Raw genomic sequence first — 27,840 nt, 5'->3', positions numbered from 1 at the left:
CTGACCCACATGTATGCTGATGGGTACTATAACCTGGCCTGGTCTGGGCTGCTTTGTGCCTTGGTCCTTGTACTCACGTTCAGGGACTGAGGAGTTTCCCAAACTCCTCTATCTGGTCTCCTCCCAATGGCAGATCTTGCACACACTGGTTGGTCTTTGGCCCAGGTTGACTTTGTCCACCTCTTATCCTCTCGGAAACAGTGGCCTTTGTCCAACTGGCCCACACCCATTCTGGTTCTTACTGTTGGGTGTTACAGTCCAGCCACACCTGGTCCGTGCTCAGACACAGCTCTCACGTGGTTCAACGGGTTCAACGGGAGCCAAGACCTAACCCAGCCCATTCTACATCCACCCTGGCTTTCACAAGCACCAATGGATGCTGGAGTCTAGCAGAGTCTGGTTCTTCTCAGAACCAGTCCACCCCCATACCGAGGGATACCACAGCCCAGCCCGCTGCCCCCATTCTGCCTCTTGCGCTCACTAGTGTGAATTCCAACCCAGCTGGGGCATCCCCTTAGCTCTACAACCAGGCCTGTTCCCAGCCATGGCTCTTGTGCATATCAATGGAGATTGTAGTCCCACAGGAATTGGCCCATATACCCCCCCCCCACAGATTCTACCCCCAGAGCTAATTCTCTCATGTGCTGGTCAGTGTCATGGTGAAACCTAACATCACCAGTCCCCTGTTCCAGCTCTCACTTTTGGGTACTGTGATTTAGCCCAGCGATGTAGGCCCTCAGCCCTAGCTTTAGTGTGTGCCAGTGAGTGATGTTCAGTGATGGTCTGTGCTAATACCCTAGCTCAGGTCTCCCATGTGTACTGGTACTTCAGTCTGACCTTTAAAGGTCCTCCCATTTCCCCCCTCATAACCAGTCGGTCTCAGCCTCCTCACTTACCTACACATACAGTGGCTTTGTCTATGGAAGTGCCTCAGTAGTAATTCTTCATCTGGACATGAACCCTCTGGTTCCCATTCGCTTCAACCTGTGCCATCCCTCAGACCCTCTGTAGGCCTACATCAAGTCCCCAGAGCACACCACTGGGCAGCCTGAGGGCCTCACTGGACATCACTGGTACCCAGGCTACCTGCCTAATGGGTAGAAAGAGTTCCCCAGCCAGGTCTGACTCAGGGGCAGTCCATGGCAGCCACCTGATCATTGGGGAGAGGTCCCAGGTTAGGCCCAACACAGGGGCCACCCGCCTCTTGGTGGTCTTTTTCACCATTGTTTCATCTCCAGTGCCTTAAGAACATCACAAGGTGAAAGAATTTACAAGGCTATCTTTTCTTTAGACTGTGGTAAAATATACATAGCAGAGACGTTGTTATTGTTTCAGTTTCCAGGCATTATGTACATTGACTTTGTTCTGCCACAATTGTCCTTTTCATCTTGTAAAACTGAAACCTGGTACCTAGTAAACAATAACTCCCTATTCTTTTCTCTACTCTCCCCAGCCCATGGCAGCCGCCTTTTTCCTTTTTGTCCTGGAATTTGACTACTTTAGATGCCTTGTATTGATGGAATCCAGCAGCATTTGTCATTGTGTGATTGGCTTTCTGACCTAGCAAAAAAAAAATTTTTTAATTTATTTATTTTTATTGAAAGGCAGATAGATATACAGAGAGGAGAAGAGAGGAAGATCTTCTGTCCAATGATTCACTCCCCAGGTGACCGCAACAGCCAGAGCTGAGCCAGTCCGAAGCCAGGAACCAGGAGCTCTTCCGGGTCTCCCACACAGGTGCAGGGTCCCAAGGCTTTGGGCTGTCCTCGACTGCTTTCCCAGACCACAATTAGGGAGCTAGATGGGAAGCAGGACCACCAGGATTAGAACCAGCAACCATATGGGATCCCAGGCGTGCAAGGAGAGGACTTTAGCCACTACACCATCTCGCCAGGCCCCTAATATAATGTTTTTAAGGTTTATGCAAGTCTAAGAATTTTCCTCCTTTTGAACACTGAATAGTATTTCATTCTATACATGGACATTTGGATTTTTCTATATTTTTGCTTTTGTGAATAATGCTGTTAGGCATATAGGTGCACAAATATCCATTTGAAGCCCTTGCTTATGTTCTTACACTACATCATATGATAATTCTATGTGTGGTTGTTTTGAAGGCATGGGGCATACTGTGGCTATTAAGACTATGATGAAAAGAGAAATTACATAAGAATCTGTGGAAAGCAGTCAAAGTTGCCCTTGTTTATTTGCTTGTTTCAGAAAGGCAGTTTTATTTGTCAGGGCAGAAGGGAGTAATGGTGCAATTTATGGGCTTCAGCAACGAATAGCCCATGCTTGATTCCCAGCTCTGCCTGTCACTTACTGGTTGGTGATATTAGACAAATAATTTTGCTTCTCTGTGCCTCAGTTTTCTTATCTGCAGTCAAGAATACAAGCACTGATTTTACTGAGTAGTGAAAAAAAAATCAATGAGATATTTGATATAAACTACATGCCTCAATGCTTGGCTCCTGAGAAACATTCAATATTAGCTCTTACTCCCCAACCAACCAATGGTGCCTGCCTTCTCCCAGTTAGACTACTACTATGTTTTGCATAAACAGAAAATGTTCCAGGTCTGGCAGAACTGGATGTATTTGAGTAGATGAATAGATGGCTGAAACTGGTCCCTCCCACATCACAGAAAAGTTTTGCCCCCAGGACACCTTTTCCTCCAATTCTCTTTCAGCCCCAGAAAATAGATTTGACTATTTTAGAACAATCTCTTTGTCTCTTGTCCCAGCTTCTTCTATCTACCCAGAGTTAGGGATTTTCTAATGTCTTGCAAGGCAAAAGAGATTTGTTTTTTGGTAAATTATGAAAAAGCTATTTGCACACATTGTTCAGCGAAGTTTAATCTCAGAGGACAGGAAGCGAAAGTAACAGCTGTCTGGCTCAACAGCAGACACTGCGGGACCAGAGGAGGGAGGGTTATGTGAAAGAGAAGCTTCTCCAACATCCTAGTTTTTTTTTTTTTTTTTTTTTTTGCTGCCTCAAATTGATTAATTTCAGAGAAACTGAAGAGGGTCCAAGGAAGAACCATCAAAATGATTAATAAAAGGAAGAAGCTACTGAATGGTGCTAGGAGCTTCTAGGAAGGATAGGAAAGGGAAATGAGTGGGTGGGGGTGGGGGGAGAGGCCCTGTGGCTGAAAACAGAACAGGGAGCTCCTGCAGAAAGTGCAGGTAGCCTTGGCTTCAGCTCTCTCCCTCCACCTCAGCACCTGATGAAATCCAGACCCATGGGCAGGGCTTTACCCACAGAAAGACAAATTACAACCCAAGTGCTGCGACAAGGCAGTGTCGGTGACAGGTGCCAAATGACTGATGCAATGAGAAGTGCTCGGCCTTCCTAAGGGGAAGGGATCTTCCTGGCTTGTCACAGTGGGCCTACAGGGAGGCACAATACATGGCTGGGCTGAGAGACCAGAGAACAAAGCAGTCCCAGGAAAACAGCAGGATGGAAAATGCAGAAGGCACAGAGTACTGGCAAGGAAGAGCAGGGAGCCTCAGCTGAGGGGAAAGGAGGGGAGGGGCTGAGAGGGAAAGCAGAAAGGGAGATTCTCAGGAGTAGCACTGGAAATAGACAGCAGCAGAAGAATCTGGAATTTGTGCTGCAGGTAGCAGACAGCCACGAAAGGTTTCTGAGTAGAATACCAGGGTGCTGGCCATGCTTTGCCAAGATCTATGTGTGAAAACACACAGAGGCCTGGAGGAGGTAGGGAGGCCAGTCCTAAGGCTACAGCCCTTAAGAACTGTCCAATCTCTGAATGTGCTCCAGCATTCCTCCGGAGAGGTCAGGTTTCAGCTTACAAAGCCAACAGGGAGCCAGTCATGACCCACCAAAGTCTCAGCTCTCTCAGTCTTTCCTAATTCATGGAACTGGTCATCATTCACAGCACATCTCGGCAAACTGAGGCCTGCACCAAGGACAGGTTCCAGGCAGATGATATCTTTGTTATAAATGAAGAATTTGACTCCAGGTGGGAAATTCAATTTGTGGGAGCAGATGGAATCTTTTGAAACCATGATCTGATTTCCCGAGCAAGTGTTCTTTGCTCTTAATGAATAAAAGAAGGAGATAAGGAAAAGAAGAAGCTATAATTAGGCCTTCCTGCTAAATGGGAGGCTTGTTGGATTACCAGGAACTTGACTGCAGTGCCTGAATGAAGACTTCCCATTTCCAAACTATGACTTTGGAGGCACAGGATGCCATTAAGCATGGATGCGGCACTTAAGAACAGTTGCAAAGTGCTTTTCCACTCTTGTTATTCATTAGCAGTCCATGCCTCCCACCTGCTCTCCTCTCCCTCTCCATCTCTCATGTCAACCCTGCCATGATCCTGGTGAAGCTTATGCAGGTTGAAAAGATGAGAATGTGCAGACAGGAAGGTTAATCAATTGACTCCAGATCAAACACAGCAAGTTACTGACAGTCCATTGGTGAGAATGTGCTAGTCAGGCCTTTCTGGAGCTTATTGCTTTAGCCATTGAGACACTTTTCCTCAGGCTGACTTATATTTCCTTTCTAAATGCCAGCTAGAGGGAGAGAAAGTGGGGTCCAAAAAGACAGTGAAGACACAAATGAGTGACAGGCGGAAAAAGCTCTGGTGTTTCAAAGTGCTGGTGGTATGAGCAATCTGGGCCCAGGTAAGGGAGTTTGAAGGAGTAGTCCGTGTACCTTCAAACAGCTTCACTCTCTGCCTCCACAGGAAATATCCCACTATTACTTGTGCTTTTGGAGAAAGATATTGGAAGTATAGTTTAAGATAAAATGCAAACTATGGAAGTTAATTCGTTGACCAATTACCATTCCTTAGCAGATCAGTAAGGATTCATTTATTAGGCCACTAGGGATACCCAGGGCTTTGGAGAAAGGTGGGTTTGGCACTTTACTTCGTCAGACTCTTTCAAGGGATGTTTATCTCTGCAAGGTGATGTTTTCTTTCCCAAAGCTCCAGATACATCTCCCTTTGGAAAGTGCTGGGCAGTACCTAGATTCTCCTTTGTGTTTCTCTCCAGGAAACAAGGCACAGAAATGCTGAGTGGGTGTCCCTGATCACATAGTGACCCACCACATGGTAGAAGCCTCCTAGGAGATGCCCACTGCTCTGCTCTCCAGCCTAGCTACTTGTGCATTTACCAAGTCAGCCTGCTTTGCCTCTCTGAATTTCTACCCACCATCAGCCCTGCCCAGGCAGAGGTGAGGAGGGCTGTGGAACCTGGCTGCTGCAGCGCTAGCCCAAGCACCTGCCAGGACTCCCTCACGGGAAATAGCTGGACCGGTGGCAATAGCAGCAAGCAAGCACTTGGCACCTGACAGGCTCCGTCAGCATCGATTTAAATTGGTGTTTTGCTTCCTAACTTCAGGAGGGCAAACATGCTTCAGATGCCAGCAGGAGGGAGAGCAGGAAAGCATACAAGGAAGTGATGGGTGATTCCCCAGAGTCTGTCAATTCAGCTTCCACTCCAAGACCTTCCTGAGCCACTGGCCTCTCTATGGGGCTCCCTCTGTGGTGAGGGCAGTAGAGGGTGGTGGGGAGGCGGCATGAGGAGGCAGCAGCTTGGAAACTCTAGAGACAGGCTTTAAAAAAAAAAAAAAAAGGAAAGAAAAAGAAGCAGACAAAAGGCAGCTCCAAGATGGGGCCCAGCCCCGACTCCCAAGGCCTTCTAGAGAAGTGCTCCACTCTTCAGACCTACTTCAGCTGCACTTGGAGGCAGGTGCCATCCAGGCCCAAGTGGGCTTGTTAAAAACCAGAATCCGGGACCTTAGTAGGGGAGGAGGAGAAGACCAGGAATCAAGTTGCCCACAGCTTCCCAGGTGATTGTGATGTGACTAGGTCAAGGCCCACAACTAGGGGAACACTGCACTAGAGCTCTTGTTCCCCCTTCACTGTACCCCAAGATAGCAGCACTGGTCAGTTTCTCATTGCCTCACAGCTCTGCCCTCAGTGAGGTGACAAGCAATCTGATAGATTTATTCAGGCGAGCGCATTAATGGGCGCTAATGACTTAATGTGCTGTCCATTCCAGATAACATGTGCAATTTACTGGGACCTTATGGAGACCGGGCCTTAACCCAAAGTAGCATTTCTGGCGTACACGGCTGGAGGTCATGTGATTCTGGGGAAGGGGAAGTCTGGCTTCAAACCAAGTACATGGCTGCTTACACCCTCTGAGACCTAGGTCTGTGACTGGCTTTGCTGTGAGTCCTGTGAGAGAAATGGAGCCTAGCAAGAAGGCAGGCTTCCCCCACGACATCCCTGCCCCCACTCAACTCCCCCAAACTGTTGTGCTCCTTCTTTGCATTCATCACTGTTATCGAGAGCAATAGGGAATAAAAAGGTGAGCAAGCGCTGGGCTAATACTCTCATACAGCACTTTCAAGTGGGGTTCCACACCTCCCATGGGATACACAGACCCAACAGATCAACACAGTGATGCTTTTTGGAGCTTCAGTTTATACAAGGATCTTAAAGACATGCAGTCCTTTCCTAGTAAATCAAATGCCAGCATACTATGGCATAAAATGTGAAAATCCACGTGTGTTTGCAAAGTAAGATGTGAGACTTCAAAGAGATTGTATGCTTTTATCTACTTGGGCAGAGGCTTTATTTTTGTTTGCTTGTTTGTTTTGTTTGAAAGACTGAGAAGCACTGTCAGTTACCTTCTATGAGTACCTGAGTATAGAGTGGTTTGCCAGGTAGTCTAAAAGTAGGACTAAGGATGGATCAGTTTCGATGGGGGCATAAATTGCCTTCAGAGAACACCAAAAAGCCCAAGTAGCTATCAAGGAAAGAGCATTCAGCAAGTGTCCAGGAAGAGAGGGGCTGACTGAGGAGAAGTGCACCTGTCCAAATAGGAAGGCATTCTCATCAACCCAATACAGAGTACACTTTGTGTGAGATGCTTGGGATCAGAAACATTGCAGATTTCTAAATGTCTTGAATTTTGAAATATCTGTGTAAGTTTTACTAGTTGTGCACCTCTAAGCCAAAAATCAAAAATGTTTCACATTTTCAGAATCTGAATGTTCAACCTCTGTTTAGAATAGGCTGAAGTGAGGACGCTAAAGAATTAAGAGCCAGTTGTCTAGCAGGACCAAAGGCATCAGGCTTTATCAATATGAGAGCTGCTTCACAGAGTTCATGTGAAAAATTAAATAAAAGAAGTTTGTTTGGGGGCCAAACACCTTTGAAATGGATGCATAGTTGATTTTTTTCTTATAATAAGCATTTCCAAGAAGTTTTTCTAAGACCCTTTGCTATAAGATAGTGCCCAACTAAGTCTAAGCGGGGCCAGGCAATAAATGAACACCATTCTGGTTGCTGGTGTACCATAGTAGAATGAACCCAAATTCTGATGCAAGAATTCCCCTTCAGGGACGAAGCATTCCTGTAGCAAGTTGCAGTAGTGGAGACAGAAGAAGTGGTGAATTTGGACTGGGCAGCTGGGAACCTTGCAACCAGGAGGCTGTGTGTTCTGCTCACCAGTTGCACTTGACGGGAGAGGATACTGGCAGTTTGCAGCCCCTGAGCCCAGACTTGTCTCATCATCCCGGGCCTTTGCGTCTTTCCTAGCCCTCTGCAGCTGGGCAGCTAGCCCACAAAGAGCCACTAAAAAACCTTCTTAGCATAATTGTCCTCTCTCTTCCTGGTGACAAAATGGTTCTTTCCTTTCCCATTCTCCTCTAACATTCTCTCTGTCACTCAACGCTCTTGTTAGCTCCCTGTCTCCATAGTAGCTCAGTGGCTCATGGAGATTCCTCTCCCTTTTCTTCTGCCCACATACCCTATCCCAAACACCCAGGCCCTGGTTGGCCTTGGATGTTCAAGCAATGGACAAGCATCTAGCTCAAAGACAAGATGAAGGAAATGGGCCCACTGCAATGGCTCACTAGTTAAATCCTTGCCTTGCATCCGCTGGGATCCTATATGGGCAACAGTTCATATCCTGCTGCTCTACTTCCCTTCCGGCTCCCTACTTGTGGCCTGGGAAAGTAGTCAAGGATGGTCCAAAGCCTTGGGACCCTGCAGCAGTGTGTGAGACCTGGAAGAAACTCCTGGCTTTAAATTGGTTCCACTCCAGCTATTGTGGCCACTTGGAGAGTGAATCAATGGACAGAATATCTTTCTCTCTGTTTCTCCTTCCCTCTGCAAATTAGCCTTTCCAAGGAAAATAAAATAAATAATTAAAAATGGAGTTGAAGGATTGGGGGGTTGAAAAATTATAAAGTAGATTTCCCCAGTGATCTTTCTGATGATTTCGTTTCTATGTCTACCATCCCATGGCCTGATAGGCCCCCTTACTGCCTTAGACAGAAATGCTTCACAGTTAGTGGCCCTCTGCTCTTCATTCATCCATCTTAGCATAGGTGCTAATGGATGGATGGGCTGCCCCAAGCAGAGGTAAGCTACTTAGTAATGTCTCAGCCGAAAGGCTTGGAGTCACAGCCTTTCTGGAGACCATCACAACCACTCTGGGGTCAAACAGGTATGAATTCAAATCCTGGTTTAGGCCCAGTCAGACTTCGTGGAAATAATGTAGCCTTTCTGAGCCTTTAACAGCCTTTAAAACAGGGATAATGATGATAGCTACCTCTCGGGTTTATTATGAGGATTAACGTGATAACACATGTCAAATACCAACACAGTGCCTGGCTCATAGTAAGGATTCAATAAGAATTAGCCAGAATAATTATTGTTACTATTCATTGTGGTTAGAATGTAGGATGGATGTGGTTAGAACGTGACGTGAGTCTTGATCTCCTTGTGATTATGAATAAAGTAATGCATGCAAAGTGCTCGGGGCTGTTTGGAGGTCCTATCAGGACGATGAAACTAACTGTACTCCCTGGAATGACAACCATCCTCCTTTTTGTTAGCAGAGCACCCAGTGAGTGATGAGTCAATAAATGGTAGTATTCTTGTCATTACTGGAAGCCAAGCAAGCCCTCTGTCTATTTATCCCTGGATTCTCAGTTAATGGTGCCTTGGTTACTTGGTTGTTAAGTGCTGATTACAGACCAAGGTACCAATGAAGCTGGGCTGCCTATAGCCACTCTCAAAGTGCAGGGGAGAAAAAGAAAGTCACCTATTAGCTTCATCTCAATGTATCAATTCTGATGGGAAATAAATTTCTGGCCGAACTGACTTCAATTGTCATCCCATTGTCATGTGATTCGAAGAGGTTAAACTCCTGTCTCTCCTCACTAAATTTCAGTGAAACTGAAATCAAGGACCTAGTGCTATGAATTAGTGCTTGTTTGCGGCATTTTGGCACAGAGTTAAGAATGTTATGTTATGAGCCTTCATCACACATCTCTGAATCCTACCTCTGGTCCTCTCTCCTTTTTTTTCATTTCTGCCTGGCACACAGCTTGCCATCATAAGCAACCCAAACTCTGCCCGTGTGAGTCACTCAAGGGTGAATCTTCTTCTTGCAGGGAAAGCCAACCAGTGTGCACACAGATTTGGGAACCCACTCGTTCAAGGGAGAGAAACAATGAGAATGCTATATCATTACAAGCTGCAAATAAGCTGAATGAAGATGCAGTGCAGAGCTGTGTAACTGACTAAGAAGCTAACTGGTTTTGAGAAAGAACCATAGCTACCATTTACTCATATCTTACATGTCTATGATCTCATTTAACACCCACCCCCCAGTAACTCTAGGAGGTAGACGTTTTACCATCACCAATCTCTCACAGGCAAAATCATCATCCCAAACTGGACAGTGCCTCTCCGGGAAGGCAGTAGCTCTCATGCGTGCATCTGTCCAGGGACAGCATCTTTCTACACTCTCTTTCCCCCTTTACCACCTTTCTTTACTCGTGTTTACCACGCAGCAGATCAGAGCCTGACTGTATGCTATGAGGCTAGCAAGCAGAAGAAGACTATGCAGAATCCTAAGACTCACGTGTTCATGTTGTTAACCTGTGACATTTATTGGAACAACTGACACACATCAACTTGTTGGCATCCGTGTTGTTAACAAAGGCTGAGGTAGGCAAGATCAGGGAGTCCTAGAGGGGATGCTACCTCCTGAGACCACCCTCAAAGGAAAACAGCCATTTGGCTGCAAGCATTATTATTCAGACTGGGCAGCTGGTTCCAGGTTCCTGCCTTCCAGTCCCAGGAGACAGGAAGCCAATGCTTTCTTGCTTCTCTTCACCTCTCTCCTTTGGAAAAATTAGAAAGAAATCCAGTCTGAGGCATTTCTCCAGCTAGATCTTTTTTTTTTTTGCACTAGCTCAATGTGTCTCTGGTCCCACACATATAACTCTGTGTGTGTGTGCATGCGCGTGCGTATGTGTATACCTGTATGTGTTGGGTTTCTTCAAGCATTTCGCTGCGTGAGGGATCTGCCTGGATGTCTCCTTCCCCACATGTCTTCACTTTCGCTTGCCACCATCTTTTCATAAGGTCACTAGCTCTTTTTTCCAACCTCAGCTACCTGCATCCAGATTGCAGGGGAGTCACCATGCTTTTTTTTTTTTTTCGAGGTAGGAAGTGCTACAAAGGAAGCAAAAAGAGCACTCTGGATGGCTGGCCAAATCTGCTGGTCAGCTACTCCTTTGCTGATCCCAGCTGTGGGGAGCCACGGAGTCCTGCACATAGCTCTCCCTCTGTATCCTGGAAATTCTAACACAGCTTACCAGGGCATTTTCTTGCCCCACAACTGTCCCCCCTCCGCCCCCCCCCCCGCCTCAGTTGCCAGCCCTGAGGCTTTACCCAAATGCTTAAATAGAACTGGAGGTGAGGAGGATACCCCTGCTGGAAGGAGTCCCCATACCCATAGGCTCCTTCCAGAGTCCAGGAGCACATAGGGTGTTTACGAGGCTCCTGCATTCCACAGAACTTCCCACGTCTGAAGAAAGCAGTGTTTGCTGATTCCTCAATGTTGCATGGACATGGGGAATTCACCGTGCATTTGACATCATCGAAGCCCATCTCCACGGCTGCCTCCTGTGCTCTCCCCAGCCTCCATATCAGCTTCCTGGATTCACTATCCAGCACCCTCATCCCTCTGGGTCCCTGTTGAAGTTGCTCCTTTGCTGGGGAGGAAGGGTGGCTTTTCCTTTTGGTCCTCAAAACTCCCTCCCTCCCCCCCCCCCAGGGTCTAGAGCCCTGCTGGGACACCTGGGGCCTCTTTTGCACCTTGGCTGCTACCTGTTTAATATTCACAGCATGTCTCTTAAAAAAAATGTTCTTAGCTCATTCATCAGGTACTGTGTTGTTTACCTAGCTGCTTTCCTTCAGGGTGTTTGTGTGTGTGTGTCTGTGTGGCCAGGACCCTCTCTCCCTCCATCTGCTGGTGAACACACACACCCACACACTCCTTAACCTTCTTTGCTTCTCACCCAACCAACTGATTGCTCTAAGCAGAGCTCTGCCTGCCGGTCCATCGCACCCTCACTCGAAGTAGGCTCCTGGGCTCCGAGCTGCTCACCTTCCAGTGCTGGGGTGAGGCGCTGTGAGCAGAAGCCTGAGCCGAAACTCAAGGTGCAGGTGCGTGTGGATGTTGGCACTGGTAACCAGGAGGGCAGCAGCAGGGAGGGCATCACTAGCAGAAAAGGAACAAACAAGGGGGAGGGGGACTAGAAGCAAGGCTATGGGCCAGGGAGGACACTCCCGAAGGCCAGCCTTCCCTCTGCCCCTTCTTCTCCGCAGCTCCCTCCTCCCCCTTTCCCCACCCCCACTTTCTCGGGCTCACTTTGGAAATTGCCTTGCCTTTTTAGCTGCCAGCAGTTCCCGGCAGAGCCCTGCCGGAACGGTCAGGTTCAAGAAGTGAGGCAGCTCCTGGCTGGGTGGCTGGGTGGCAGGGCTGTGTATTGGGAGATTCTTTCCCCAATTGTCAATTTTGTGTTTATTTTTAGTTGTGACCCGAGCCAGGAGCTGCGCCTTTAAGCCGTTTTCCCATTCGGGGAAACCGACGCCGGCACTCGAGGGTCGGGAGGCGCTAGCGGAGGCCCCTCATTCTGCACTCCCCTCTTTTCTCCCCTCCCCTTCCCTCCCCCGCCCCTTTTCCCCTCCCTTCTTTGCTGTCCGGCCGCCTCGCCGCCATCCGTCACCTCGCAGCCTGCTGCACTCCTGGAGCGAGTAAGAGACAGGCGAGCCACGGCGATGGTGCCGCCCGCGGCGCAGCCATGGAGCCCGCCCGAGGAGCCCGCGCGCGCCGCTGCCAGCCTGCCCGCAGCCCGCCGCCTGCGCGCCAGCTCCCCGCGTCCCGGGCCAGCTGCTGCCGCCCCGCCAACCTCTGCTCGCTCCGCCGCCCGGCGCCACTGAACCCCACGCCCGGGCCGGGCTCGGGGGCACGGACGCGCTAGTCCCGCCGCCGCTGCCGCGCCGCCTAGGACGAGGAGAAGGAGGAAGAGGAGGAAGGTAAGAAGCGCTCTGCCTTGAGGGGGGCGCGCCCGCAGTCTCAGCCGGGCCAGGGCTGGGTCGCGGCGGGAGCGTGGGCGCCCGCGAGAGCCGGTGGCTGGGTGGGGGCGCCAAGCGTCGGGCCGCCTGGAGTTTGGGCGACCACGGGGGGGGAAGCGACCGGCTCTGCCGCCTACTGCCCCAGTGCGTCGCGGGCTTGGCGGGCTCCCCTTGGCTGCTGGAGGTGCAGGGTGAGGAGCCGAGCTCAAAGGAGTGCGGGGCGTTATTATGGAGCCTTTGTGTGCGCGCCGGGGCTGTGGGCACAGTTGGCAAAGCCCAAGAAACGCGGGGCCTGGTTGCCGGGAGGTAGCTACTTAGCCCGGGTGTCCGAAGAAGCCCGAGCCCCAGGGCTGCCACAAACAGCTGTTTAAAGTATGTGCGTGGTTCCCAGGGCCATGTTCACAAGCGGACACGGACACGCACACACAGCCGCACCACAGACCCGGCGCTCAGTCACAGTCACCCCCACCCAAAGACGAAACACGTACAAGCACCGAGAGCGAGCGAGAGAGCGAGAGAGAGCGCGAGCTATATTCGCTCCCTAATAAAGCAGTCTCCCCAAACATATACACAGCTACATGCACTCCCTTCAGCAGAGCTAAAACATGTACGTACACACACACACACACACACACACACACACACACACTCTTCTATTCCCTAACCTTCTGCTTTGGAGCTTGGGGAGTGTAAAATGCCAGTGCGTGTGTTTTCTCAGAGTGCACCTGCGAAACTACGTGAGAACTGCACATTACTGCAGATCCAGTACCTTGCTCTTCCCCCTACCACATACACATAAAGCTTTTCCCCGCATCCAACCCCAAGCTACTGTGGACACCTCCTCCAGAGCCATTAAGAACTCTATTCTGGTCAAACCCCTGCCCAGCTCTCACAGTTCTCCACAGCTTAGCTCCCGGGTTTCCTGCAAACACACACACACACAGTTACACACACTCAGAAACCACTGCAGGGGCAAACGCTTGACTCTCCCTGAAGCAGGTGCCACCCCCCCTTCCCTTGTAGCTACTGCTTCAAAGCCCTAGACCACAGCCAATGCTAAACCCGCCTGGTTGGCACTCTCCCCTTGGCAGCTGGGTCCGGCTGCGGAGCCAGAGTCCACCGGGTGGTCTTAGCATCCTGCGGTTATTGCAGAGGGCGGGGCAGGCTCTGGACTGCTGCGGGTTGGAGCAACTGCTGTAAGAGCAAGGGTCCCTTGGGGGCGCCCTTTTCCCCGTGCAGGGTGGGGGAACTGTAGGCTGACTCAGAGCTGAATGTTGACTGAGTTTTCCCAGCTGGGGACAGCACCCCTCCCCCCCCCCCCCCCCCCCCCCCCCCCGCGCAGGTAGTGTGGCAGTTTAGCCACACTTGCCCTCTGCTGAGAGATGCTGCCTGTCCTTCCCCCTCCTTGCCCATCGGGCTCTGGACAGAAGGATCAGGAGGAACCCAGGGCTTAGCATCCCAGGAGCACAGAGAGGTTTCCCCGGAAGCCCATGCTATTTCCATTGAGTAAAGGGCTTTCAGCTCTCCCCTGGGAGACCTCACACAAGACTTGGCTCTGCCCAAACAGGTATCCCGAGTCTACCCAATTTCATAGCCTCTTTTTAAAAATTTTTAATTTGTGTGTGTATGTGTGTGTGTGTGTAAGGGGACCCATTTAACCTCAAGCAGCTTTGCACAGTGAAGAAAGATATAATGTATGTCTGGATGGGGAAGCAAAGACTAGTGGATTTGACTGATTTAAGGAGAGACAGACTGTATATAGCCTTTGGTAAAATCATGACAGAGATGGCTTGGAAGACGTCAGAACCCCTTCCCTCCTCTTGCCCCTCCCCTCAGCTGCTCAAGCCTCCTCTGGGTCCCCTCCCCCCCTTAAACATTAGACTGGGCTTTGCTCCCAGCAGCCTTACATTTAATGACAAAAATCCCTGCAAGGCCAAGGTGCTGATGGCTTAGGGGATGGAGAATGGGGTGGTTTACTGCCTATACCTCAGGGTCAATATTTGCATTCTTAAAGGAGGTAGCTCTGTTGGTGGGACTTTGAGGCACCTATGACGGCCAAAGCAGGGACAACATCACCAGTGTACTGTCCATGCCTGGGCCCCCGGAGAGAAGGTTTAAATTGATTTGAGAGGCAATTGGGAGCCACTGCAGGATTCTGAGGAGGGAGGCTATGGGATCTAAGCCAGAGAGAAGTACTGATTGGTGCATGCGGAGAGATCTTCCCCTCTCTCTCAGCAGTGCCCACCAGCACAATCACCTTGTTAGATGGGCTTAAAGCCTCTAGAGAGGCAAGGCTGCCCAGGGTAAGGTAGTGGGCACTGCAGGCTCCTGGTTCTGAGCATCCCCCAAACTGAGGCATTCTTGGAATTGGCTGGGCTATCATCATCAACCTGAAGCCAGCAAGTGCTTCCTAAGCATAAGCCAGCAATGCTGTTGGTGCCGTGTCTTTGAACAGGGTAATGGAGCTTCCACCTGTCTGGGGACATGAGGTCGGAGATCTCTCCCTCTGGTAAGTGATAACAGTACAAGGTCATGAAACCTCAACTGTAAGGCTTTATTAGGAAACATTGTCACCAATCATATCCTTTGGGAGCAGTAGTAGGTTGAGAAAATTAAGCCAGAAAATCCTAGAACTGCTAATAGCCTCATACTGTGCAAGACCTTTGAGATAGGGATGGGGTGGGTAGGGAAGAAGCATTGGATCAGCTCTGCCCCACTGCCATAATCCTTACTTCAGCCCTTGGAGGGAACATGGGTGAGTGAGCCCAGGCCAACAAAAGTGCTTCGTACCCATCCACCACCCTCCCCACTTTGTATAAGTGAGTGTGGGCTCCATGGCCAGTGTGTGGCAAGGCACCAGGAGAAGAGCCTCTGGTGTAGTTGAAGCTGTAAAAAATACTTGTCTATACACGTACAAGCAAAACCACACACAGACACACATCCATATACACCTGGAGCAAATTCTGGCAGCTGAGTCTCATGCTGATCAGCTTGCCTCTGCCAGTTCAAGCCTTCTTGTAGCCTTTGGCAATTGCTTCCAGGAGGGGTAGGATGACACCCATTGATACTAGGTGATGACCATTAGCTTGGATAGATCCCTGGGAGGAAGGAATATCCAAGTCAGCATCAGCTCCTGGGCCAGCCTTAAAGCCATTAGCATTCACAGCAGAAAACTCGGATCTGGCTCTTCTCTCAAGGACTTCTGTTTTCCTTCTTGCCATAAATTCAAAAAGAAAACATTCTCTTGCATTGTCAGCAGCAAGCACGTAGGACTCTCCAAATGGCTGGACCTTGAAGTCTTCTGGGAACTCCATGGGCTTGGCAAAAGGGAGTAGGTAGGATAAGGAGACAGCAGAGAAAACACCTACCCACACACACACCCTTCCAGGTTACCCTTAGCTGAGCTGCTAAGGAAAAAACAGCGATCTTGGGCTTCTGGCGTATTTCCCAGATATGACAGTCCCCATCTTTTGAGTCCAGGAATAGCATCTTCACAAGGGAAACCTTGGGGGCCCCGTGGTATGCTAACACCTAATCCGTGGTGAGCAGAAAATGAACATGGAAACTAGAGTATGTATAAGACATATGAATGGTAAAGGGGAGAAAGAGGCTACCTATATGTCAGTGGAGCAAGTGTGCCTGTGCGTATCTTTGTGTTAATGAAAATGAAAATGAGCAAGCATGGACACTGTATTTATAGGTTTCCCTATATTATATTAAAGTCATAGCTAATGACCTTCCTCTGAACTTCAAGTTCTGTTTGGCATGAGCCACACTAACTATTCAGCCCTAGATTTTTTTTTTAATTTCTTTATTTGAAAAGTAGAGTTAAAGACACAGAGAAAAAGAGAAAAATGGGGGCAGAGGGAGGATCTGTCATCTACTGGTTCAGTCCCCAAATGGTGACAACAACAGAGATCAAAGCTAGGAGCCAGGAACTTCTTTCAAGTCTCCCACATGGGTGTAAGGGTCCAAGCAATAAGGGCCATCTTCAGTGCTGTTTTTGCAAGCACATTGGCAGACAGTTGAATCAAAAGTGGAGCAGCTGGGATATGAACCTGCTTCCATATGGGATGTAAGTCACCTGCTACACCACTGTGCCAGCCTCATTGCTAGCTTTTGAAGTGCCTTCCCTTGATTGTATTATTTGGGTCGCCTTCCACCTAAATAACCTTTCTTTTTTCTCTCTTTTTGGTAGTTTGTCTTCCTTCCCCTCAAATCTGGAGACTGTCTAACACTTCCTTCTTTCTCCCCCCCCCCTTTTTTTTTAAAGATCTGTTTATTTTCATTGAAAAGTCAGCTTTACAGAGTGGAGAGACAGAGAGAAAGATCATACATCTGCTGGTCCACTCTCCAAGTGGCCGCAATGGCTGGCGCTGAGCCAATTCAGAGGCTGGAGGTAGGCGCTTCCTCTGGGTCTCCTACGCAGGTGCAGGGTCCCAAAGCATTGGACCATCCTCTGTTGCTTTCCCAGGCCACAAACAGGGAGCTTGATAGTAAGTAGAGCAGCCAGGACTAGAACCAGCACCTATATGAGATCCCAGTTTTAGACCTTAGGCTATCGCGCTGGGTCCTGCTTTCTCCCTCTCACTACTGCCAAGGGCACCCAAACCTGCCATGGCTTTCCCTCTCACCTTTTTACTCGCCATTCCTACTTCTGTAGCCCAGACTTAACCCTGCTCCTGAGCTTCAGTCATGACTTTGCAATTACTTACTGAACATTTCCCCTCAAATAGTCTGCCATCATCTTAGACTCAACGCCAACAAATTCATTTCATTATCTCAAAAAGATGACTTGCTCTCCTGACCTCTTTGTTACCACAAGCCATCTAGTCTTCCAGACTAGAAACCTCAGAACCAGTGCTGAAGCCATCGCAGCCCACTTTGCCACCGCCAACATCCACATCCATGCTTTGTCTCTTCCCTTTCCAACTCCTAATGCATGTATTTACCAGATTCACATTTTAAAACATCCTTTATGGGATGGGCCTTTGTCCTACAGGCGAAGGCAATAGTGTCAGAGTGCTTACGCTTCACTCCAGCTCCATTTCTGAGCCCAGCTTCCTATAAGTGCAGACCTGGGAAGTAGTAGGTAATGGCTCAAGTGGTTGAGTCTCTGCCACCCATGTGGAAGACATGGATTGCATTCTCAGCTCCAGGTTTTGGCCGCAGTCCAGTGTTGGCCCATTGTGGGCATTTGAGGAATGTACCAGTGGATGGGAGCTCTATCTCTGTTGTCTATCTCTCAAAAACAAATAGACTAATAAATAAATAAAGAATTTATTCATAGTACATGCTTGGAGGGTGACATTTGATTGTTTATGGAATGAAGTTCATTCTTTTTTTTTAAAAGCTTTATTTATATTGATTTGAAAGGCAGAGTTACAGAGGAGGAGAGACAGATAAAGAGAATCTTTCATTCACTGAATTCACTTCCTGAATAGCTGCAACTATTTGGTCAGGGCTGGATCAGGCCAAAGCCAGGAGCCAGGAGCTTCTTCCAGGTTTCTCACGTGAATGCAAGGGCCCAAGGGCTTGGGCCATCCTTTGCTGCCTTCTCAGGAACATTTGTAGAGAGCAGGATGGGAAGTGGAGCAGGCAGAGCTCTTATGGGCACCTACGTGAGATGCCAGCATCACAGGCAGCCATTTTATATGCTATGTCACAACACTGGCCCTGAATTTCAGTTCTCATCGTGCCAAACAAAGCCCTCTATGAGTATTATTTTACCTAATCTTATTATTTTTTCTAAGGTTATTTCCCATCCTTTGCCCACATCATTGATTCTCAGATTTTAAGGTGTCTCAAAATCGCTTGAGGGGGTCATGCTGTAATGAAGATTCCTGGGTCCCAACACCTAAGCTTTTGATTTTGTAGGCCTAGGGGCTGGAGTTCAGAAATAATCATTTTTGAAATTTTTCATTTTTATTTGAAAGACATAAAGATTGAAGTATGTTCCATCCAAATGCCCATAGCTGCTAGGGCTGGGCTACCTTGAAGCCAGGAGCCCAGAACTCAATATGGGTCTTCCACATGTTTGGCAGTGACCCAAGTGGTCGAGCCATCATCTGCTGCCTCCCAGGATGTGCAGTGGCAGGAAACTGGAGTCCCAGTCAAAATGACTGGGACATGAACCAGGCAGGCACTCTGATATAGAATGTGGATGTCCCAAGTGGTGACTTAAACATGGCATGAGACAACACCCCTGGAATAAGCATTTTAACAAGCTTTAACTGATGATTTTGTTACATCCACTTAGACTGCTTGAGAAACACAGGCCCACACAGGCTGTCAACTCCAGCCAAGTTTCTCTTCTCAGGATCTTGTAAACCTGTCTTTTGTTTATGGCATTCCTCCCACCAGGAGTCCCCTTGCATTTCTGCTTATGCTTCCCCTGTATCCAATACCACTATTCACATCTTTCAGTTCTACATTCAAGTGTACCTCCATGAAATCTTCCCTGTTCATTCTCTGCTAAAGAGATCTCTTGTCTCTGGCATGAACTCTAAAATACATCTGACAAGTACATCACTGGGCACTCCACTGGCGCTGCTCTAATTGATTCCCATGTTCCTCACAAATAAATATAATGTGTCTTACTTGTATACCTTACACACATGTTAAGTTCAAGGAAGCAAAGAACCTGGTAGTTTTTTTTTTTCCTTTTAAATCCGCATTGCACACGATGCCTTACACATAGTAGGTGCTGAATAAGCGTTTGTTGAGTTGAACATGTATTGGTTTATATCAGACATGATGCTATCATACTTTCTTCTGCATGTTAGCTTGAGTGTCTATTATGTGCAAAGCATTGTGAGGGTCATTATGAAGAATTTGAAGGCCATGGAAAAATGGAATTCAAAGATACGTTTATCTTGCTGCAAAAACTTTTGGCACCCTTGCATAATTTTGCCATAATCTGCATTTTCTGTGAGCTTTTCATAAACCCTTGTAAATTCCAGACATCAATCACGCCATTTTGTCCCTAGCACTTCCCCATGCATCTCTTGAAAATGGACATTTCCTCACACAACCATGGTGCCATTAACATACGTAATAAAAGTAACACTGCTGCTTTTGTGCTCTCCATTACCCAGTCTGTAATCAAATGTCCTCCGTTTTCCTCAAAGCATGTTTTATGGTTGGCTTGTTTGAATCAAGATTCAGAATTTCCATACATTACAGTTGGTTGTTGTGTCCCTTAAAAGCCCTTTCAACAGCCTCTTTTTGATTTGTTAGAGAAATCAGCCAGTTGTTCTGCACAGTGTTCCACATTCTGATTTGCCTTTTATTATTCTGGTTTGTCCTCTTATTGTCATTTAGCTTGTTCTGCTATCCCCTCTGTTTCCTGTAAATGGAACTTAACTCTGGACTTGATTCAATTCTTCATTTTTCTAACGCCTGCACTCCCCTCCCTGGCCGCCCGCTGCCTTCGGCAGATTGATTAAAAGCAGGTCAGCTTAGAGACAGGAAAACCAGATGGGTGACTGTTATAATAGTTGGATGCGGGTAGAAAAGAGATGTATGGATGTATTCAGAGGTAAAGGAAACCTGATTTACTTACCCATTGAATGAATGAGGTGAAGAAGGAAGAAGATCAAAGACAGTTCCAAGGCTTTGCATCTACATAATGGGGACCATAAAGATGCCATCTTAAGTAAAGGATGGATTTTTAATGAGAGCAGCAGGAAAGGAATGGGGGGGGGGCGTTTAGATTAAAAGAAGAACTTTCTCACAGTAAGAAGCCATCTGCTCTGTTTTTTCCAGATAAGGCTATCTTTTCCAGAAAGTTTTTGATTAGTGCTATAGCCGGGTATTTGGGTCCTCCAGAAAAAAAAAATAAACAAACAACCCCCCCCCAAAAAAATATAAAGTGACTTCTTGTTTTCCATGAGTTGTCAAAGAATTATATCTCCATCCCAGAGTCTGGACAGGAAAGGCAATGTGTACAGCTGTAGATGGACAGAAGGTGGTGCTGGTATCTTCCTTGCAAATCAGCCTACTGGCCTACATCACCATGGGTTTCCAAGTCCTCGGGCTTGAGTGAAGTGGCGGAGGATGCCCGAGTGTAGGATTCCCGTAGACTGAACCAGTGAGCATAGCTCAAGTCCTTCCTCTAGATCTGCTGACATCTCCCTCCTATATGCACTTTCCAAAATGAACCTATGTGAATCATCATGGATTGCTGCTGGGATATTCCCTGAGCTCTGAGAAAGTTAATAAGATTACTTAGACACTGGGAGTGGCATTGTGGTACACTCATATCCCATATCAGAATGTTGGTTTGTGTCTGGGCTACTCTGCATTTGATCTAGCTCGGTACTGATGCTCTTGAGAAAGCAGTAAAAGATGGCCCAGGTACTTGTGCTTCTGCCACCCATGTGTGAGACCTGGAGGAAGCGCCTGGCTCCTGGCTTCAGTCTGGCCCAGCCCTGGCTTTTGTAGTCTTTTGGGGAAACTAACCTGCTCATGGAAGATCTCCTTCTACCTTTTCCTCTCCTCTCTCACTCTGCTACATAGTCTCTTTAAAAAAAATTTTTTTTAATGGAAAGGCAGATCTTAGAGAAGGAGTGACAGAATGATCTCCCATCCACTGGTTCGCTCCCTAAGTGATTGCAACGGTTGGAGCTGAACTGATCCGGGGCCTAGAGCTTCTTACAGGTCTCCCACATGAGTGCAGGATCCCAAGGCCTTCCACCATCCTCTACTACTTTCCCAGGCCACAAACAGGGAGCTGGAAGGGAAGTAGAGCAGCCACTATACGAACTGGTGCCCATATGAGATCTTGACATATATAAGGTGAGGGTTTAGCTACTGAGTCATTGCATCAGGCCCTGCTGCAAATTTTCAAATAAATAAGACAAATCTTTTTGAAAATATATTATTTGGTTGCCTCAGTAAGAACTTGCTTATACTGTTGAATTCGATCAGGTGAGAACTACTTGCATCTCCATCTTATCATATCCTCATTCATAAAAAACCTTTCTCCCTCTGTCTCCCCTAGCTCATCTTTCTTCTTGCTCTCTGTTCAGCTCCTCCTTCTCTGCTCTATCTTTTCTAGCATACATTTATTCTCTCCAGTTAATCAAACACTGGCCCTTGCAGCCCATTGTGTCTCAGATTGATCACTTAAGCAGCATTATTGATCGCCCAGGAAACCTTAGGAGGTGGGAGTGTCCTGAGGGCTGGGAGCTGACAGCAGATTGGCTGCCTCAGCCTCTCTGGGCAGCCTCAGCCCTTCTGCTGCCTCATCCTTTGCATGAGGGGAGGATATGGACAGAGGAGATCTTTAGGTCTTCATTTATCTCATCCCTCTTCTGTGTTGCAGTTAAGGCATAGGAACAGGAGCCCACTGAGCACCCTTGGGCTTAGCTCTGTACCCAATGTATGGTGAAAAAGGGAAGCAATGTCCCTGCTCTTCAGAAATTAACAATTTCACAGTAAAATAGTAGTTATGTGCAGCAGCTGGGAATAATTCAAAATGGAAAACAATTAGATATTATTTGCTCTGAACAGTAAGCGCCATAGGGGGTTCATGGCACAGAGAAAATAAAGAGTGTGGGCTGGAGTGGAGGGACAGGACTTCTCAGAAGAGGTTAAACTTGAATTTGGTTTTGAATAGTGTGTGATATTGAGATGGTTGACTAGAAAAGGAGCAGGTTTCCAAGGGGAAAACACGTGTAGGGTACTTGAAAGAGGTGGAAATGGTCAAGATGTCACCAAGAAAGGATATCTAACTAGAGGAGAGAGTAGGCCTGGAGGCACTTTGGAGAATAATGATCAGCAGGGTCAGGGGTATTCAGATTTGGAGCAGCTTTGATGTTGGAGTGAGGGGATTGGGTGTGGGGAGACCCTGAATGGCTATTAGATAATTGTATCCAATGTTTATGGTTGTTACTTGTGCAATAGGAAGCAAAATTGATTGGAATTAGCAAGGACTTGATATTAGTTTGTTTGAAACTACAGTGATCCAAATGAAAGGTGATTCGGGAGATGGTAGTGGACATAGAAATAGGTCCTTGAGACATGGTGGTGGCTGGTTAAAGCACCAAGTAAGTGTTCTTGGCTTGTTCTTGTCTCACTCAGTATTCTTAGCCTCAATTTTTCGATGCCTTTAGGGCCTTCAGGTGACAGTTTCACTAGAGCTGAAATGGCATTGGGTAAGTCATCAGTGTGCACAGGGGCCTTCATGACTATTGTGGGAAGAGTGAACATTTTGGAAAGCTGGCTGTAGAACCCAGTGGACATGACAGTTAAACTGGGTTGTGGAGTACTGCATGTCCTGACAGGGAGGCTGGAGGCAGGGGCTCCCTGGGTCTGGTCTTTTTCAATCCCTTACCACTCCCCTGACCCCAAGATCTCAGATGCTGAGAGTCAGGAGACATTTTTCAACTTGGCTGGTAAAACCAACTTGAAAATTCCTCGGAGCACATGGGAATCATCCAAATGGAGGTCACACCTGTGCCAGGGTAGAGCAAGAAGCTACCACAGCATTTTGATGCCAGCTGGAGCCTGGGTGTTCCAGCTGGTCAGGAGAATTGAGTGTGGTGGAGGCCACAGGTAGGTGGAAGGCGATGGTGGAGGCCTCTGGTGCCTGTTGATTTGCTTCTCCGATAGTTCTCCTCTCCCCCCGCCAGGTGTCCTGGCAAAACCCCCAGCCTTCAGTCAAAGGAAAATGGAGAACTGTAGATAAAGAGATATTGTGCATGCGCGCACAGACACACACACACACAGAGTCTGTCAACCAGCAACGTTCAGCACTTCCCTATTGAAGATTTCTGTTTTGATTCCTGTTCAGTATTCTGGTTGCTGATTCATAGCAGGGGTAATGGTTGGGAGGAGGATCGTTAAGAAGTAGGCAAGTATAGCAAGTGGAAAATGCTCATGCAGGTGGGGGACTGGGAAGAGGGAATGCGACTCACTGCCTCAGCTAGCTGCCACTTTCACTACGTTTTTCATGGAAAAGCTCACTGAAGATGAGAGAAGAGGGCATGGTGGCAACAGCTGGCTTAGAAGTCAAACAGGTAAGTACCAAGATCTCTCCATTTAGAAGGACTGCTGAAATTTGCACTCGCTGTTGCTCTCCCAAGTTTTTTTCTGTGGTCTATACATGTTTCTCTTCAGTAATTGTTTTCATTATTGTCCCACTTCTAACCAAGATTTGAGCAAGTAAGCTTGAGAGGTATTGTCAGTTGAAAAATGGGCAAACTTGGGTCCCAGATGATTTTTTTTAATGAAACTTGCCTCCAATTCTGCATCCAGATGGCCAGAAGTCATGATCTTACTCTTCAGAGGTGGGGCTCTGAAATGCAGCCCCTCCCAGGGCTGATGAGAGTCCTGCTTGTGGCATTTGCTCTATTGTTGCCATCAGTGAAATTGCAGAGTGCAGATATGATTAATAAAGTGAATGTTGTTCCATATTCATCTCATCACCTACAGTGAAGCAGCAATCTTTCTAACAGGTAGAGAGATCACTCACTGCCAGGAAAAAAAAAAAAAAAAAAAAGAGGGAGAGCTTTAAACTGACCCACCAGGCTGTGATTGCCACACAGAATTTAGAGTCTGTCACTTGCAAAGTCCAAATCAGAATTGGCCATTGGGTCTGCCCTTTTTTTTTTTTTAATTCCCTCCCTCCTCATTCCTTCAGACGTTTCCACATTTAGTCTAAACATAGCATGTCCTGCTTTGGAATTCTAGGTGATTGCTGGAAATGGTCAAGTGCAGCCTTTAACCCAAGCTCCAGTTCCATTTGGTAATTACCTGGAAGGGAATTTTCCCTTTGGAGTTTATCGTTGCAACAACTAAAAGCTGAGCTTGATATTTCCTCTCCAACTTTCCACACCATGCCTTTCTCCAGCCTCTGCGCCTCTTGCCAAATCTCTGTTAGTGACACCCTCACCTTTTTCATAGCCCAACAGCTGAACCCTGCCATCAGCCACCCCTCCACTACTCCATTGGTGCACTACCATATCTGGGTTCATCTCTCACAGGTGCATCATGAATCCACACTTTCTTAACAATTCTCACTGCCGTCGTCATAATCCAAGCTCTTGCAATCTCATGCCTGGATCAGTGCAGCTGCCTGCTATCTGGGCCCTTTGCATTTTACACTCAACTTCCCTCTCCCTGTCCAGTGATCCTTCAATGCTGCAATCAAAGGAATCTCCTTAAAACATCTTTCATCATGTCATTCCTTGCTCAAGAGCCTATAATAGTGCTCTTTTGCTTACCATATCAAATAGAAGCTTTTTTCAAGGTATTTGTCTTCCACAACAGCTGGTATTTCTCTGGAGAGAGAGGAAGAGTGTGTGTGTGTGTGTGTGTGTGTGTGTGTGTGTGTGTGTGTGTAGAATGTTGTGTCAAGAGGGGACTTCAGAAAGTTTGTAGAAGTGGTAAGTTTATTTTGGTACAATTTTTTGAATCTTTACATATTTTTTTCTGTGATATGCATTGCCATAACCTTTTGAAAGATATCATATATACTTGTATATTAAAAATATAAGAAATCCTTCTCACACTTTCTATTGCCCTCCCTATCCCCAAGTCTACTTCCTCTTCCTGTTCCACTATACTCAACCATACTTAGGCCTCTCTGCAACCATCTTCCTGCTATTCTCCCAGGCTGCAGTGACCACTTTTGTCCACTTCTGCAAACCTTTCCATTGCCTACTCTACCTAGCACCCAAGTCTGGCTTCCGCTGTGAAGCATTTCCTGATTATTTTAGCCCTTACTGGCTACCCCTCCTTTCTCAATTAGTTTCCCTGATTATGAAAGTAGTATCTCTGCATCCCGAGTACTTAAATTATGCATAAAAAGATAGGAGGAGAGGGATAACCCATGATTCGCTCTTCCTTTTGGGACTCTGAATGATTTTTCTACCACAATTCAGCATGTGATTCCATCCCTGCGATTCACCTTGACTTTCTATGCATTCACCTTTGTTCCCACCTAGGGTGTCACGCTTCTGGGGCCACTTTCATTCTATGTGTCTTCCAGGACAGAGCCAGATACGCATTACAGGGACTCAACAAATACTGGTTATTAGGTAGAGAGCGAGTTGTGCTATACATAATCTAAGCTATAGTCCCCACTGTCACTCCCTCCACTCCCCCATACACATCATGGCCCAGGAGGGAGGAATGCACACACACTTCAGCAGCAGGTCTTGAGTCTTCATGTCCCATGTAGCCCTGGCTCTGCAATTTCCTCTTCCAGGTGATGAATGATGTACCTGCAGACAGGGGGATACACTTGGAGAGAAGGTAAGGTACAGAATACCCTGGAAGTCTGCTGCCTCCAATGACACACTCCTTTGTGATCCTTCAATGCTACTGCTCAAGTAATCACCTTAAAACATTTGTCATTGTGTCACTCCCTACTCAAGAGCCTATAACAGTGTTCCTTTGTGGTGGTGTTTTTTGTTTTGTTTGTTTGTTATTTTTACTTCCTTAGGAAGCCCCTGACTTGGGGGCTGAGAGTTTTAATTAATCCTAGTGGTCAAGATGAGCCTTTCCCGCACACATTGACACTTGCTGGAGAACACCTACAGTTGTGTATCCTATTCAATGGAAATCTCTCATCCTAATCTGCAAGACCCATGTGCTGCTCACTTGCCTTCCCTTTTCCATCTCACTAAGGCAGCTCTATTAACCAAGCCAGCCAATGGGCCATGTCCTCAAATACTTACTCCCAGAGTTCTTTGCTGCCTGACATCCCTGACCCCATCCTGTGGCCCAGGTCAGCTTCGTCACTCTGCTGTAAATACTGCATCCGTTCTCTCTCCCATTGAGGTTTGTGACTCCCAGCAACAAGTTCTGCCACTGACCTCAGACTCAGCCTGCACTCTTCTGGGTACTTGTGTAATCATTTTGTTTTAAAATATTCATATGTGCTGGCTATTATATTATTATATCAAAACGTTCCCCAGCTATTTCCCATCTGGGTTTTATAAACAGCATTCGGCAAAGTGTATTTTCTAGAGTCAGCCTTACCACTTACTGTAGTTCTTGATTATGAGGATGTATTTTTAACATTTCTGAAACTGAACTGCTTCTTAAAAATCTAGGGTGCATTGTAGTTTAATTGGCAGCAGTTTTTCTTTCTTAGGGAAACCTCTTAACAGTTGATAAAGTGAGTGAAATGCAGTATTCAGTTACTTAACCTCGCTGAGGGCCAGTCTCCTCATCTGCAAGATACATGAGGAGAGGCTTGTTGTGAGGATTCCCAGATAATGTTTATGCGGCACTTAGCACAGAGCCACACTTTGGTGGAGGCACAATGAACATTAGCCACTGGAATTCTCCAACCATATAAACTATAAACCCCTCAAGGGCAGGGACATGATTTTCTTCTTCTAGCAGATGGTTGCTCTGATGTGAAGGGTGGAAAAAGCTTCCCTTTTCCAAAAATATCTCCTTTGCTAGACTGCCAAACAGCTGAAATTTTGCCATTAATCACTCCTTTGAGTTAAGGCATTATCTCCAGAAGACCTCTGTTAAAATGCAAATATGTCACTGGGGAAGGTAGCACATTAATTCATTAGCATTCATGATCCCATTAGTGCAGATGAGTTTATCAGATTAACTATCTGTTGCCAAGTGGACCCCAAGAGCTGGTAAGGGGGTTGGTAAAATGAGATGAGTTAAGGTGGGAGCAAAGTGAGGGGCGGGGCCCTGCAGAGCTTAGGGCCACCTCCCATCTGCTCTTGCCTTTTGGCATTTGTTGACAAAACAGTGACTGTGGGCTGTGTTAATCTAGAAAGGGTCTTGATCACTTACAAGCACATAGATGAGAGGCAAGGTGAAGTCGGAAGAGTTGTGGACCTTAGGGATCATGTAGTCATCCACTCTCTACCTTAAATTTTTAACTTCATCAACACAACATGGCTGGCTCCAGTAGCCCATTCAGTTGTTGAGAAACTCTTTGATTACAACACTCTCTGATATTACACTGAAAGTAGCCTTATCCTTCCAACTTCTGGTAGCCCCTTTAAAATATATGGATATACCTATCACATTTCCTCAAGTCTGCCTGTCTTTTAAAAAGCATTTTGTCTATTTATTTGTTTGAAAAACAGAGAAACAGAGACAGAGAGGCAGACAGAGGTCCCATTTCTTGGCTCATTGCCCAAATGCACACAACAACCAGAGTGGGTCAGGCCAAACCCAGGAGCTCAAACCCAGGTCTCCCACATGTTTGAGTCTCTGCCTGTTGCCTCTGAAGGCAAGCATTAGCAGGAAGCTGGAATCAAGAGTGGAGGCAGGACATGAACCCAGGCACTCCAGTTTAGGGGGCAGGTGTTGCTACTACCATCTTAACCACTGTGCCAAAAACCCACCCTATCTTTTAGCTTTCAGTTCATTTTTAAACTAAATGTACCCGGTTTTCTTAGCAGCTTCCATTTATGGTGTGATTCTGA

The sequence above is a fragment of the Ochotona curzoniae genome, unplaced genomic scaffold (genome assembly GCF_017591425.1).
Source record: "Ochotona curzoniae isolate NIBS_2020 unplaced genomic scaffold, NIBS_Ocur_1.0 scaffold_1852, whole genome shotgun sequence".
In the NCBI taxonomy this organism is placed as follows: Eukaryota; Metazoa; Chordata; class Mammalia; order Lagomorpha; family Ochotonidae; genus Ochotona; species Ochotona curzoniae.
Note: the sequence above shows the minus strand (reverse complement) of the source record.